This window comes from Rattus norvegicus, chromosome 3 (assembly GCF_036323735.1).
Source record: "Rattus norvegicus strain BN/NHsdMcwi chromosome 3, GRCr8, whole genome shotgun sequence".
Lineage (NCBI taxonomy): Eukaryota > Metazoa > Chordata > Mammalia > Rodentia > Muridae > Rattus > Rattus norvegicus.
The window spans coordinates 168,125,556-168,140,042 of NC_086021.1; the positions used below are offsets into that span (position 1 = coordinate 168,125,556).

The following is a 14,487-nucleotide window of genomic DNA, read 5'->3' on the forward strand; positions in this document are numbered from 1 at the left end:
CCCACAGCTAAGGTGGGTCTATCTTTCCATCTCAAGTAACCTACCCTAGACCATTCATCGCAGACGTGCCATAGGCTAACCTAATATTGACAAGCCCGTAGGCATGCTTTCAGGCTTGTCTTCTCGGCGATTCTAGATTTTGCCACGTGAAAAATACTAACCATTACACCTGCCAGGAAGTACAGGCTGGCATAGTGTGTGTGATTATTGGAAGTCCATAGATGAAAAGTTCTATTTATACATCTGCCCAAGCCCTTACCTATGCATCCACACAAATCTATAGGCAAGCATGCTCTTGAAAATAATCGCATACATGCTGGGAAGGGCTTAGGATTTGGTGTTTCCATCTCCCCTCAAGCACCCATCATAATAAGTCTTCAGCATTTTAGTCTGTGCCAGAACAAGGGTTTTCAGGTCTTTAATTTTTTTTTTTTTGGTCACATCTGTCCTTGTTTGATTTTGCTACTGTTAGGTGATGCTGTCTCCTGGTTATGTTGCTGTCTAGGTAGGCTTTTGAGAATGGTCCCCATAGGTTCGTATGTTTGAATACTTGGTTCCCCAGCTGGTGGAACTTTTTGAGAAGGATTAAGAGGTGTGACTTTGATGGAAGAGGCGTGTCACTGGAGGTAAGCTTTGAGGCTTCAAAAATCTAGGCCCTTTCCAGTTAGAGCTCTTTACCTCTCTTGCTTTGTGCTTGTCGATCAAGATGTGAGTTTTCAGCTACTGGACCAGTACCATACTTGTCTGCCTGCTCCTATGTTCCCTGCCATGATGGTCACAGACTGGAAACCTCTGCAACGATGATCTTCTAATTAAAAGCTTGCTTTTATAAATGACATTGGTCATGGTGTCTTATCACAGTAATGGAAAAGTGGCAAAGATAGCTGCGACTGTTGTGTGGAGTAAAACTACAGACAGGACAGCACCAGGCCTACTTGAATGACTAAGTGGTAGATTTTTCACATCAGGTTCTTCTGGGTAGTAAGCAACACCGTGTTCTGGTTTGGGGTCATCATACAAAAGTTCTGCGTGGTGACATAGAAGACCAAAGACAAACATGTGCTGAGAACTGTGTGCCAGAAATTTCCACTTGGATTCTTTTAAAATAAAAATTAAAATCTTTGCAAGTAAAAAAAATCACACAATGAAATTAAGCCAGTCTATGTAGCTCAGCGAACTTCTGTTCAGTTAGAATATCCAGTTCAAAGCTGTGGAGCCTCACACTGGATTTTATGCCTTTATCATCAATTATATTTGTGTGCACTTATCTAACACACACACACACACACACACACACACACTCACACACACACACACACACAAACACACACACACACAGAGAGAAAGGGAGGGGCAAGCCCTTGAAAATTTCATGACAATGTTAAAAGAGCAATTAGCTTGATGTCCTTTTTCTTTATTTATTATATATGAGTACACTGTAACTGTCTTCAGACACACCAGAAGAGGGAATCGGGTCCCATTATAGATGACTGTAAGCCACCATGTGGTTGCTGGGATTTGAACTCAGGACCTCTGAGAGAGCAGTCAGTGCTCTTAACCACTGAGCCATCTTTCCAGCTGATGTCCTTTTTCTTAATTCAAGTGTCCATTAACTGTTCTCAGATCTTCGTATTATGTAGTAGTTACCAGTTCTTCTTGGTAAATTTACCATGTTCCCTTTTCTACATTTAAACTGTACCAACACATACATTTACTTTGTTTATATATGTGTATATACTTTCATGTAAACAAAACACACACATAGATTATACATATATATTGTAGGCTAGGATCTGCACATTAGAGAGAACATGCTTTCCTTCCTTCCTTCCTTCCTTTCTTTCTTTCTTTCTTTCTTTCTTTCTTTCTTCCTTTCTATCTTTCTTTCTTAGATTGTATGACCTTAGATTTTGAGGTCAGAATCATTATCCTTTTGCAGAGACAGAAGCAGGTGCTCAAAGAAACGAAAACGATTGCCTATGACCATACAGATTTGAGTTAGCACCTTGGTGAGTTTATTTATGATGTTGTTTATTTGTTTACCCCATTGTCTATCTATCTGTCCTCCACTTCTCTTTAGTTCATCATTCACTGTTCTTCAGCCTCATTGGGCAGTTTTCATAATACAAATATTTCCCTACAAGCACAGACTGGAAACATACACAAGAGGGTACAACTCCTGTGGATCTCTGAACTCCTAATGCCTTTAATTCTCTCACTAAGGGACATTGTCTTGGGGACTGAAGAGATGGTGCATTCACCCAGGGATCCAAGATGGCATTTTTTTTTCCTGAGGAAAACCCAAAAGTCACCTTTTCTGTCCTTGATGATAGTTTTTTTGACAGGACTGATTAAGCAGATGGTGAAGTCCTTCTTTCTCTGAGGATTTGAGTGGACACTACCTCTTTAGTCATCCCTGGGTGCTGCGTGCCTTCAAAGTGCCCAGTGTAAGGGGAAAGGACCAAGACCTCTTCATGTGCTAGAAGTGTCCAGTCTTGTGTTAGCCTTGAAATCCTATGTGAAGGAAGTGAGGATACTACTTGTGAAAAACAGTGATGGGTATTGATGAGACTAAGCTGGTACTGTTGACTAGGTTCCATGGTGCTGGCCAGGGTCTGAATGCTTGCCATGGAATAGTCTATTTCTCCTGACTGTCCTATGAAGTTCTTGTCCTGTGCTGGGTACTCCTGCTTCTATTTTACTGGTGGAAATCGAAGGATTGGTAAGAAGAAGTAATATGAGATGTATCCACAGGCAGAACCCATCTCTCCTGACTCTTAGGACAGACTTAATGCCCTATGCTCCCCAGGTTTGACACTGCAGACACAAGCATGGTGGAACAGGGTGCTGGGAACTACGTACAGCACACAGTCCAAGATCCTGTGGCTCTAAAACTGCTGTGGCCCTGGTGCTTGGGACTCTTGACTTTTAGCCTGGACATAGGAATGGTCCCAAGCCTGCTTCATTGATAATTATTTATCTCATATCATTTGTCAGTTTCTATGATACAAATCCTTCCATCATGGCTGATTTCAAGCTACCTATTTAATAGTTAGTAGAGAATGCAAGAGGGGGGGGATGGGGATGCTCGGCAGCTGCATATGTAACAAAGAACTTTCTGGTTCTAGCTAGTGGTTGGGCCCAAGACTCCCCCAATTAAGCTTTTAATCCTCCTGAACTCTATGAGGACTGGACCATGCAAACCAGAGGCAGTTTCCAGGTAGGTTCTCTATTGCCTCAGCCTGGGCGGGGGAGGAGGTGTTTTTCTTTCTTGCTTTGCTATCCTCAGAGACAGAACAAAGACTGGACCCCCAAAAGGCCAGGGCCTCTAATCTCTCAGTCAAAAGGAGAGGAAGGTTGCTGCTCTACCCTAGAGAGTTGGCAAGCTGGTTGTCTGGAGGCCAGGGCCAGGGGCTCCATGAGTGAGGTGGAGGATAGAGTCTGTCAGGCTGGGAGGAAACGTCTGGCGGAAGGTCTCCTGGACCCTCTATCCTGTCTCTGTCACTCCCACGTAGAGTTAATGCGATCCAGGATGCCCTTGGTGCTGACCAGCTACGCTTGGGGCCACCCTGAAATAGACAGGACGCCTGGTGCCTCTTGTCACAGTCTTAGCTATTGTCTTTATGAGCTCAGTGAGTTCAGAGGTCACCGCCTAACACTTCCCCTCTGTGCTAATCACCATCAAGATGGATGAATACTTGCATGGGCAGCCTGGGGCTGTCTGGCACATCCCAAACTCTGGGCATTCAGGACCTGAGCAGCGTGTGTGTGTGTGTGTGTGTGTGTGTGTGTGTGTGTGTGTGTACATGTGTGTTGGGGCATTGTGGAGGTTGTCAAAGACTCGGTCCTTTCTTGACTGAAGCTGGAATGGTGGCATCAGGTTGGTGCCATGGTGGGAATAGTGTATGTTCAAAGATAGCCACTAGGGGGCAGGCCATGACAGCAGGTGGGCCAGGTTAACTGCTGCCTCAGCTCAAAAAAAAAAAAAAAAAAAGTCTGTGGGAGGACTTATAACCTAGTGGAGAGTGTTTTGGAGGCATCTCCAGGATTGGGTAAGCTCTGGAGAGATCTAGGGTCCAGGATGGATAGAGGAGATGGCAGCCTAGTGTAGATTCCCCCATCATCTTTTTTTTTTTCCCCCCCCGGAGCTGGGGACCGAACCCATCCCCCATCATCTTAAGGCTGTGGTGAAGGTTCAGAGGTAAGCTTCAGGAACGTGAGGACAGGGTGGACATGAGTATCTCTGCTGAGGAAGTTGTGGGGAAGCTAGACTACCAAGGATAGGGAGGGCAGGTTGGGCAGAGCCAACTGCTCAGGATCATAAGCTAGAGACAGGAATCCTGGCTTGAGGGTAGATGAACTCCTGGAGGGCCCTTCTTTATTTAAAAATCCCATAGGGCCTGCCTGGCCTGGTTTCTTTCCTGTTATCCCAGCAACACCGAGCTTTTCCCAGTGTCTTCAAAAAAAAAAAAAAATCCTTGCCCTTTTTGCTCTGAGCTCTGCAGTATTTGGCCTTGGTTGATTCTGGCAACTTGTGAGGCTTCTGAGCCTGCTGACTGCCCAGGATGGAATTTTCCATTGAGGGTTTGTAGAGCAATGCTGAGCGCCAAAGAAACTTGGGTTTTACACTGAGATGAGACTGGGGAATCCACTCGTGTCTGCAGGCTCCAGAGGACCTTAGAGTATCCATCTGTCCATCCACCCACCCATCCATCCATCCATCCATCTATCCATCCATCCATCCATCCATCCATCCAGGTTTTCTTCTTCCCTCACCTATCCTCTTATCAAACTAGCCACCCTTATATCAAGTCACACGTGTGCCCTGATACCTATCCTGCTATTCTCATCCATCCATCATTAGTCTGTCAAGATATATCATGGAGTCTTACTGTATGCCAAGGTCACCTTTTGGTCCCGAGAATACAGCAGTGGGCAGGAGAAAAAGTTTCAGTCCCTCCATTTGAATGCCAGCACCTCAGCAACAAGAAATAGGTGTATTATGACACAGGGAAGGTGCTAGCTCTCCTGCTTTTAAATCCTTGAGGTGACAGATTCCCTTCATCCTTTGCCTTGATCCATCCACATCCTCGTGGAGCCACCCTCCTCCCTAGCCCCCATGCAAATATCTGCTCACAATGTCTGTGTCTTCTTGGATAGTAACGTACTTCACAATCACTTATGTACATACACTTCCAAGGTACGAATCTAAATTCCTGTGTGCACATGTGTCAACTCACACCCAGGCACATGCACTCATACCTGAGTCAGGAGGCACGTATACATGGCCAGGAGTACACAGACACAGAGACACAGACACAGACACAGACACAGACACAGACACACACACACACACACACACACACACACACACACTCACTCACACTCACACGTGTACAGTCATTGAAGCGTACCAATATTTGAGTAACTGCATATAAATATGTACACTTAGGTTAGGTGCCGTGTTAGGATTCCCATGTCTACAGGACGTATGTGACCGTCTACCACACTCAGGTCACATATACATGCCCTTGACTCCTCTCCACCCCCAAGCCCTCACACCCTCTCACAGCCCCACCCCATCCTGGGGAAGTAGCCATACCTCTGACAGGAGAATGGGTTACAAATGCAGCCACGGAGCTGTTTTGACACTTTTGATGAATAACATTCAATACTATTAATTAGAACAATTGCTTTTCATTTAACTAAATCACGGGAATTGCTAAACTAAATTGAAACGGAATGTAATTTTGCCTCGCACTGCTTTAATATGGGCCTCTAAATGTCTTCTCCCTGAAGGATTAGTAACTTAATCACCCACCAGTGATAACTGCTTCCCAGGCTCAGCTGGGAGGTTTCCTGCTCAGGAGAAGGCTGGCTGAGAACAGGCGAGGGGCCCCACGGCAGCTCCTCCTGCCCCTGGCTTCCTCTCCCTGAATTATTCATCACCATGATGCCACTCTCTCCCTCCTCCTAGTCCAGCCTGACCCTCAGAGACAATTTCCATCTCCAGTCGTCCTGGCCGTTGGTGCGTAATGGGTTCTGTGTCTGATGCCCCGAGAACCTGACTGTGGGCTCACATTCTGTCACTGCCTTCTCCAAGCCTGTCGAAGTCTCTACCCCCAGTACAGACCCTGGCGTGCTGGGCTCACTTAGATCCTGGAGAAGTACAGAGCCTGGTTTAGGATTCAGTGGCCCATTGATGGGGGTCAGAAAAATTTCCCTGAACTGCTTGGGAGAGTGGGGATTAGCCCAGCCTGGTGTGCTGTCCTCGGGTGACCAACTGTTTCAGGTTGTGTGGGAGGGCTTTCCATGAATAGTCTCTAGCAAATCAAAAGGGCCAGTCCCTCTGGCTACGGGACTATCTGCTTCTAGCTAGGAATCATTCTCCATGTTTATTTGATGCTGACTGTAGGCTAGCCACTTGACATACATTATTTCATTTATATTTGGAACAGTTGCATGAGTTCATATCATATTCATACACACAGAGACACAGACACAGACACACACAGACACACAGACACACACACACACACACACACACACACACACACACACACACACACACACACACACACACACACATTCTATGAAAGACAAAGCCAAGACTAACTTAGACCTGGCAGCAGTAGTGGTAATGAAGGGCTTAGCAGCTGGCTGACACTAAGGGTTCACTTGTGATAAGGCCAGCGGCCAGCTTCTGCACCACAGCCATGGAAATATGGGACAGTTGTGCCATTTGAACTTTATACCTGGCTGAGGCTCACAGAGTGGAGCATGGTGCCAGCAAGTGCACAGTCATTATGGACTCAAGGAGGTCTCTCCCGCATCAATTGTATTGACCTGCCCATCAGACCATATAGGGACCACCTTGTGCTCTGTCCCCTGGATACACTGGGGTCCCAGGACAGAGGCTTCTACAGGGCAAGGCTAACTGCAGACTGGAACTGTGAGCTGAATGCGGCATCGTTATGTGTGATTCTCCCCCATGGGGATCCAAACTATGTATAGCCATTCTATGTATAAAGGTTTCCAGCTTAGCTATGTCTAGCCCCTTCTAGTGACATTGTTCTATAAGTGGCTGAGGGCTTGTAAGTTCTGTGCCATAACCCCCTTCTCCCCATCTTGGGGATCTATCTAGAGGTCATTAGGTTTATTATGACCATCTCTCCATAGGTCTCTGCATCTCTTTTCCCTCCTTTCTTCTTTTGCTACACCAAGGTTATTGGGCAACAAGTCTAACTTCAGGTCTGAGCTGTCATTCCAACTTGCAAAGGGGTCAGACTTGTGCTAAGCACTAGTTCTCATTTAATTACATGGTAACCCAACCAAATGGAATCATCACACTCAGCTTATAGTTCAGGAAAGTGAGGTGCTAAAGGGGAAGGAACCATCCAAGTTCATGTAGCCAGCAAACAGCATCCTGAAGATGAGGAATCAGGTAGCCTGATCCCATAGACCTGGTGCCTAGATTTTCGTTCTCTAAAGCATAGTTACTCCCAACCTCCAGTTCTCCAGCTTCCTTTATCTCCCTGAAGAGTGATTGGCTTGGTAGTGAAGTCTGCAGAGCCAATGGACGGTGGACTGAAGCTTCATGGGATCTTGGCTAGGATCTGTTTGTCTGTTGGAGTCTTCATGTATAAAAAGTGTTCACAGGGTCCTCGTGTCATGGTCCCTTTGGGATGGCTATGCATAGATCTCAGAACTGGGCTTGGCATAAGTCAGGGGCTTAATCAATAGCCGTGGCCATGGTTACTTTGTGATTTCTGATCACTTGACAGGTTTCTGTCTATGTTGAACACTGTGTGCTGTGTAGGCTTGTCTCACTTGCCCCTTCGTTCTACCTACATGCTCGAGTTTCCCACTAACTCAATAGGTCTGACTATAATAGAGCCAGTTGTTCATGGGATCCTAAAATCAACCAAGACGTTACCGTTCACTGCTTTCATTCAGGGAAATCAATAGTCATTGATTGGACTTGGAGTCTGTGCAGGACCTGGAGGCTGCCCTTGAGGCCGTTTCAACCTCTCACCAACCTGGGTGGAGCAGCTAAGACAGTGTCTCCCTGTGAATGGATCCTGGGTCAGCGGCCAGAATGTCACCTGGGAATCTGTTAGGAATGAAAACTCCCAGGTCCCACCCATTCCTACCCCAACCAGACATGCTGTGGGTGGCACCTGAGAGTCTGTTGTCACAGGTCTCCAGATCACACAGAGGCAGCTAAAGTTTGAGAAGGGAGGATGAACAGAAAGGAAAAGATGAGACTGTGGAAGCACAGGAGAGGGAATAAAATGTTAGCTGATGCTTTGGAAGGGAGAGCTGAGTCTGGGCTAGTTCAAATGACACCGTTGACTCACGAGTCAGAGGTTCTCTTGGTTCTGATGGATGGAGCGCTGCCACTAAAGGAGCAGGGGCTGCCTTCCATCTTTCTTTGCCTCTCCTCTATGCAAGGACTTTCTTCTGCATATCCTGTTCTAGGGCCTGATGTCACCAGAAGGTCTGATACCTTTCATGTCACCCGAGAAGCCTCCGTAGGTTTTGTCCTTGCCTGAGTGACCTGTAGCCTTCGCTGTTCTTAGAGCTTTCCTGTCTTTTTCAAGATTGTTTTCTCGCAGAAGGTGACTTTTGTAAGCATGTGGGAAGGAGTGCTTGGGTTTCTTCTGATCCTCTATTGTCCTAGGTTAGCTGCTCTCTGTCTCTATACCAATTCCTCCATCCCAGCATCCGTTGTCATCAATCAACAAGTCAGTGTGTGAGAGAGCATGTGCAAATCCAGCTTCATAGGCTCCGGAAACCATTTTACTAACACCTCTTGTGAGCCTTATATCTGTGACTGGGTACCTTGTAGGTACCACCTATCCTGTCCTACACCCCCAGCTAGCATCTGGTGGGCCTGAGGATATTTGAGAGGGTCAGGAGAGATGAGACCTGTCCTCACTCTATAGCTGGCTGCTGGGATGGCGTGTCCCCCACTACTGGACTCTTGCCAGGCCTCGGGCCTCTGCAGTCTTTTAAATGAATCAGGCTGTGAAGGCCAAAGCCCCTGGGAGGAACAGGGCAGGCAGAGTGGAGTTATGAAGACAGCTTACCATGGACTGGAGGAGACAGCCTTGGGGGAAAAAAATCAAACAAACTCTGATAGCTTTCTGTGCAAGCCACTCTTGAGCTGAGAACTCCTGCCAAAGGGACCAGCTGGATGTGTATGCAAAGCAATGCTAGGACTAACAGAAGACTCTCTCCCTGGCTTGCCCAATAAGTACACCGCACCAGCCCTTCTACTGTCCCCCCTCTCTCAGCACCTGGAGATATTCTTAGCAGCCTTGCCCAAAGCCAGCTGGCTTCTTCACATTTTCCTGACACAGGCTACATGGGCAAGCATTGGTGCCTCTGAATTTAACCTCACCAAACTGCCCTTTTCCCAGCTGAGGACCCACACTTTCTCCTGTATATCCTGTTCTGGGGCCTGATGTCACCAGAAGGTCTGATACCTTTCATGTCACCCGAGAAGCCTCCGTAGATTTTGTCCTTGCCTGAGTGACCTGTAGCCTTCGCTGTTCTTAGAGCTTTCCTGTCTTTTTCAAGATTGTTTTCTCTCAGAAGGTGACTCTTGTAAGCATGTGGGAAGGAGTGCTTGGGTCTCTTCTGATCCTCTATTGTCCTAGGTTAGCTGCTCTCTGTCTCTATACCAATTCCTCCATCCCAGCATCCGTTGTCATCAATCAACAAGTCAGTGTGTGAGAGAGCATGTGCAAATCCAGCTTCATAGGCTCCGGAAACCATTTTACTAACACCTCTTGTGAGCCTTATATCTGTGACTGGGTACCTTGTAGGTACCACCTATCCTGTCCTACACCCCCAATTCCCTAACCTATGCAAGGAAGTTCACCCACCATCTCCCCATATACACACAACCTGAGTCATTAAAACTCAGAACTTACCCTGAAAAGTCAGTTCCTGGTGGGTAGAGTGAAGAATGGCTTGACCACGTGCCTCTGTCCGAGGGCCCCTGGGGAACCACAACTGTTTCTGTTGTCTTAATACAGAGGAAGCATCAACTTGCATTTTTACCTGCGGTACGAAATTAGATAAAGCCTCTGGGTCTGAGTCCTTTTCGATAAGCTCACAGAGAGCTCAGAAATTCAGAGCACTGATATCAAACGTTCAAAGTGGACCTTAGAGGAGGAGGCATTTCCCAGGGAGGCGGGCAGGGGGGGGTCGGTTCATTGTCTGGATGTGCAACTCTGAGAAGATTCTGAGAGTCTTGCCTTTAGTTTCTTTCTTTCTTTCTTTCTTTCTTTCTTTCTTTCTTTCTTTCTTTCTTTCTTTCTTTCTTTTTTTTTTTTGGTTCTTTTTTTCCCCTGGAGCTGGGGACCGAACCCAGGGCCTTGCGCTTCCTAGGCAAGTGCTCTACCACTGAGCTAAATCCCCAGCCCCTTGCCTTTAGTTTCTTTAATAAGCCCATGCCATGCATCCTTAACCCTTTCCAGGAATCCTCTCATTGAAGGTCATAACTACTTCCTGGCTTCCCAAACTATGCAAGACCAGGTGTCATCTTCCCTGTGTCTTATGGTCTCTGACGCCTGACACTTGACCCTCTTATGGCTCTTCCCCTCATGGCTCCTCTACTTCGTGGAATGCCACAGGGATGCCCTTCTCAGCACATTGATCTCTTGGCCACATCTCCTTGCCTCAGCTGCCCCCCTTTCCCTGCACTTAGCTCCAGAATTTTAACTCTCATCTCTGCGAGTGGCATTTCCAAGCCGAGGGCATGAGGACAGCACCTTTTGGCCTGGTCAGCTGCCGGGGAGCCGATATTGTCAAACGCGGTCCCTGAAACGTGTCCTGAACTGAACTCGCTGTCTCCCTTTCCCAACAGCTCTCGCTTCCCCCCCTCACTCTGCTCAAAATAGTTTTACTCAGACTTGGCAATTAAGATGTTAATCTACTATCTCTCTTTCTTTTCTTCTCTTCCAGAAATCTGATTAACAAGTTCCTGAATTTCCACACCATGTTTTTTTTTTTTCCTCGTTCATTGACCTCTTGTTTGCCGGGCCCCTCGATGTCATCCGGACCTGTTCCAGCCAAGTCTTCTTTGTGTTCATCCAGATGTGCTCCCTGCCAGACACATCTTTCTGCTATCCCTCCAGGATCATGCCACTGTGATGTCTGATACTGGAGAGATGGCCAGTGCCTAAGAAGACAGCCCAACTCCTGTTCCAGGGGATCCGATTCCGCTACAGACAACTTCACATCCATGCAACACATAAACTCGTGCAGGCACACAACATCGACATAAAATTAAAAACATTCTAAAAAGCATTCTAATATAAATGCCAACTCCGCTCACTTTTAATTAGGTGTCTGTGAAGTGTTAAGATTTGGACTACACGGGGTTGGGGATTTAGCTCAGTGGTAGAGCGCTTGCCTAGGAAGCGCAAGGCCCTGGGTTCGGTCCCCAGCTCCGAAAAAAAAGAACCAAAAAAAAAAAAAAAGATTTGGACTACACTGTAATTCAGGCCTGGGTAAGCTCTGACTCCCGCGTCCCATATCCTCTCAGAGAGAGAGCAACCCTCCATATACAAGATTTCTCTGATTTCCTCAAGTGTACTTAACACTCCCTTTTAATAGCTGTTCCTTTCTTACTTAGCTGCTTTGGTACGTGACTTTTAAATACTTTTTAAAATTAATTTCTCAAGAAGAACTAAGTTGGGAATCTAAGAATGCAATGAAAACATTAGAAGATTAGAGTACATCACGATGTATGGCCCCAGTGGCCAAAGCTGTAATCAGATGTCAAGTAGCTTAGCGAGTTCACCGACACCTTCATAGGAAGATTGCTGCTGGCCATCAGAGGCCATCTTCTCTCTCTTCCATTGTAGCAGTAATGGTGAGCACGTGGTGCTCAGCTCTGGTTTATCTTTAGTTTCCCTTGAAATTTAAGGTGATTGTGCACCTCCAGTTGGCACTAGAGTATGATCAGAAATGCCTGATGTGGCTTCCCATCCCTCCTCTACCTCTTGCTTTCCCCTCTGTGGTCCCACGTGATTGTCTTTTTTTTTTTCTTCACTCTCCTTGACTTATCCTGATAGCAAGTAGCATCCTTTGGAAGCTATGCGTTAGAGACGAAAATTCCTGACATTGGGCTTCCCCCGGGACAGGTAACTGAGAGGAAATCTAACTTTTAATCACTAAAATCTCGGGGTCTGCTTGTTACCGCTACTTAAGATACACTACCAAATACATAACTTCTCTCTTTGGTAGGCAGAATTTCTGAAATGTGCCCCCAAAAGGTTGTACTTTCACCTCTAAGACAGATTAGAGGTAACCAAATCTTCCTAAGCCGCTGGAGTGGGAGTTTAACATGGTGATTGATTGATATTAATGAGTATTTATTCTATGTCTTTTAACGTTTATTTTCCTTCAAATGGGCTGAAGTGTGGGGGTGGGGTGGCGAAGAAGCTGGGTAATTCGATTCACTCTGGTGTACCAGGTACTTTGAGCAAAGTTCTAGCAGCTAAGCAGTCATCTGGGATACCCTGGCGTTAGCACTGTACATACCTTGAAGAAGTCACACAGCACTCACAGCAGCTTGCTGCTGAAGCACAACTCTGGCTCCCGTAATCTGGCTACAGTTATTTTTAATTCACTGATTTTGTTTATTTGGGTGTTTTGCCTGCCTGTAAACTTGTGCACCATGTCAGTTCCTGGTATCTGTGGGGGCCCAGAGGAGTGTGTTAATATACCCTGAGACATGAGTTATAGATGATTATGAGCAACCCTGTGGTGCTGGGAATCAACCTCAGCTCCTCTGGAAGAGCAACCTTTGAGTCATCCCTCCAGCCCCCTGTCTCTGACCACAATGGTTTTAAACAGATTGCCCTGGACACGGACTTTGTCCATTATAAGTCTTAGTAAGCTTTAGATGACTATATAGCCGTTTCCACCCGAGCTGGGTAGTATAAGGTGGGTGGGCACTTCTCTTGGTGGCCCAGTAAAGAGCCTGTGACTGGTATAAGCGTAGTCCCTCATTTGCATGCCGGAGCTGTGATGGGTGCAGACACCCTTGCTGCACCCCTTAGCTGTATAAACAGACTGTTCCAAGTCAGTGTGAACCAGCTAGGAGACACCCTCTTGTGTCGCCCTGACACTGCAATATTAGGCCCAGTAGACGGCTTCTTCTGAGTGGTCTTTTTCTTGCTTACTTTAGATTCTTATAGTTAGCAGCGTGTATGAAACGTGTAACATTTGGGGAGGATGGGGAAGGCAGCAGTTGAGTAGTGGGTCTGATGAAAGGGAGGCACCAGCCTTGCTAGGGCAGACAGAGAGGTCCACAGAGCAGCTGGGGCAGAAATGATACAGAGCAGTAGCAAATTGCTGACTTGGAGAAACTGTGTGCCTGGTCATTGGAGGTGTTCAGATGGTTGCTGAGGATATCAGCTGCCTTGGGCCTGAGTTCTAATACTACCTCCTGTCAATAGTTGAGGATTCTGACACCATCTGCCTTAGTGCTGTGACATTTGTTGCTGTGGGGCTGAGGGCCGATGAACCAGAGAATAGTAGAAGACACCTTATTGTTGCTTCCTGCTTTCTACTGGACCTCCACTTCTGCCGAAAACTGAGCGCTACAATAGTTGCCAACCCAATGAGTCTCCAACTTGAGTTCCTAGAGTATAAGTTGTTGGCTTTGAAAGCCTCGAACAATAAGTTTCTAGCTCTCAGGGCTTAATGCTGTAAGGGTTTCAGTCCACTAAGTTTGGGTTTACAAGCCCAGCCTATAGGCCATGGGCATTCAAGTTCCTGGGATTGCCAACAGTAGAATTTCTCATCTGGTCTTCTATACAGGCAAACAAAAGTCCAGCCAGCTGACTAGCGATATATATCCAAATATCATGTGTAGGCATGTAGGCATGAGCTATCACTCTCATGGTTATGTGTCAAGTTGACCTTGAAATGGAGAGATTACTTGGCTCACCACGTAGACTGAGTGTTGTCTCAAGAGCCCTCAAAGGCAGAGAGCTTTCCGAGCAATTGACAGAGGGGAAGCAAGAGACTCAAAGCAGGAGATGGGCTCCATGTGTGGTATGTGGTTGGTTTGACGAGGAAGGGGCCACGAAGGCAGGCATGTGAAATCCTTCAGTGGTTGGGCGAACTTCCTGGCTAATGGTCTGCAGTAACATTAGGAGTCCGGGCCTAGAGCTGGAACAAGCTGGATTCTGCCAACAACCTCAATGAGTGTGGAAGAGAATTCCTTCTCCAGCCTTAGATGAAAGCTCGGCCTGGCTGTTGCTTTAATCTTTGCCTGCCCCATCTGGAGCTTTGACCTACACAAACAACAAATGGCCACCGTATCAGGTCACTGGGCATGGCACTTGCTATGAAACAGAAGGAAACAGGTAGGGTCAGCCTTAAAGAGGCCTGGGCTGAAATGTAGGAGCTGGGGTTGGAATCTAAGGAGGTTGTCATCTCTGTTCTCCCTGCAGCCTC

The 14,487-nt window shown here is 46.8% G+C and overlaps 1 long non-coding RNA gene across 1 annotated transcript; it reads left to right on the plus strand.

Annotated features, from left to right (window-relative positions):
- Window positions 1-1,832: 1,832 nt before the first annotated feature.
- On the plus strand, window positions 1,833-11,320 carry LOC134486305 (uncharacterized). The gene is made up of 2 exons (XR_010065114.1): window positions 1,833-2,009; window positions 10,978-11,320. It is a non-coding gene; the product is annotated as an uncharacterized LOC134486305 (long non-coding RNA).
- The last annotated feature ends 3,167 nt before the right edge of the window (window positions 11,321-14,487 follow it).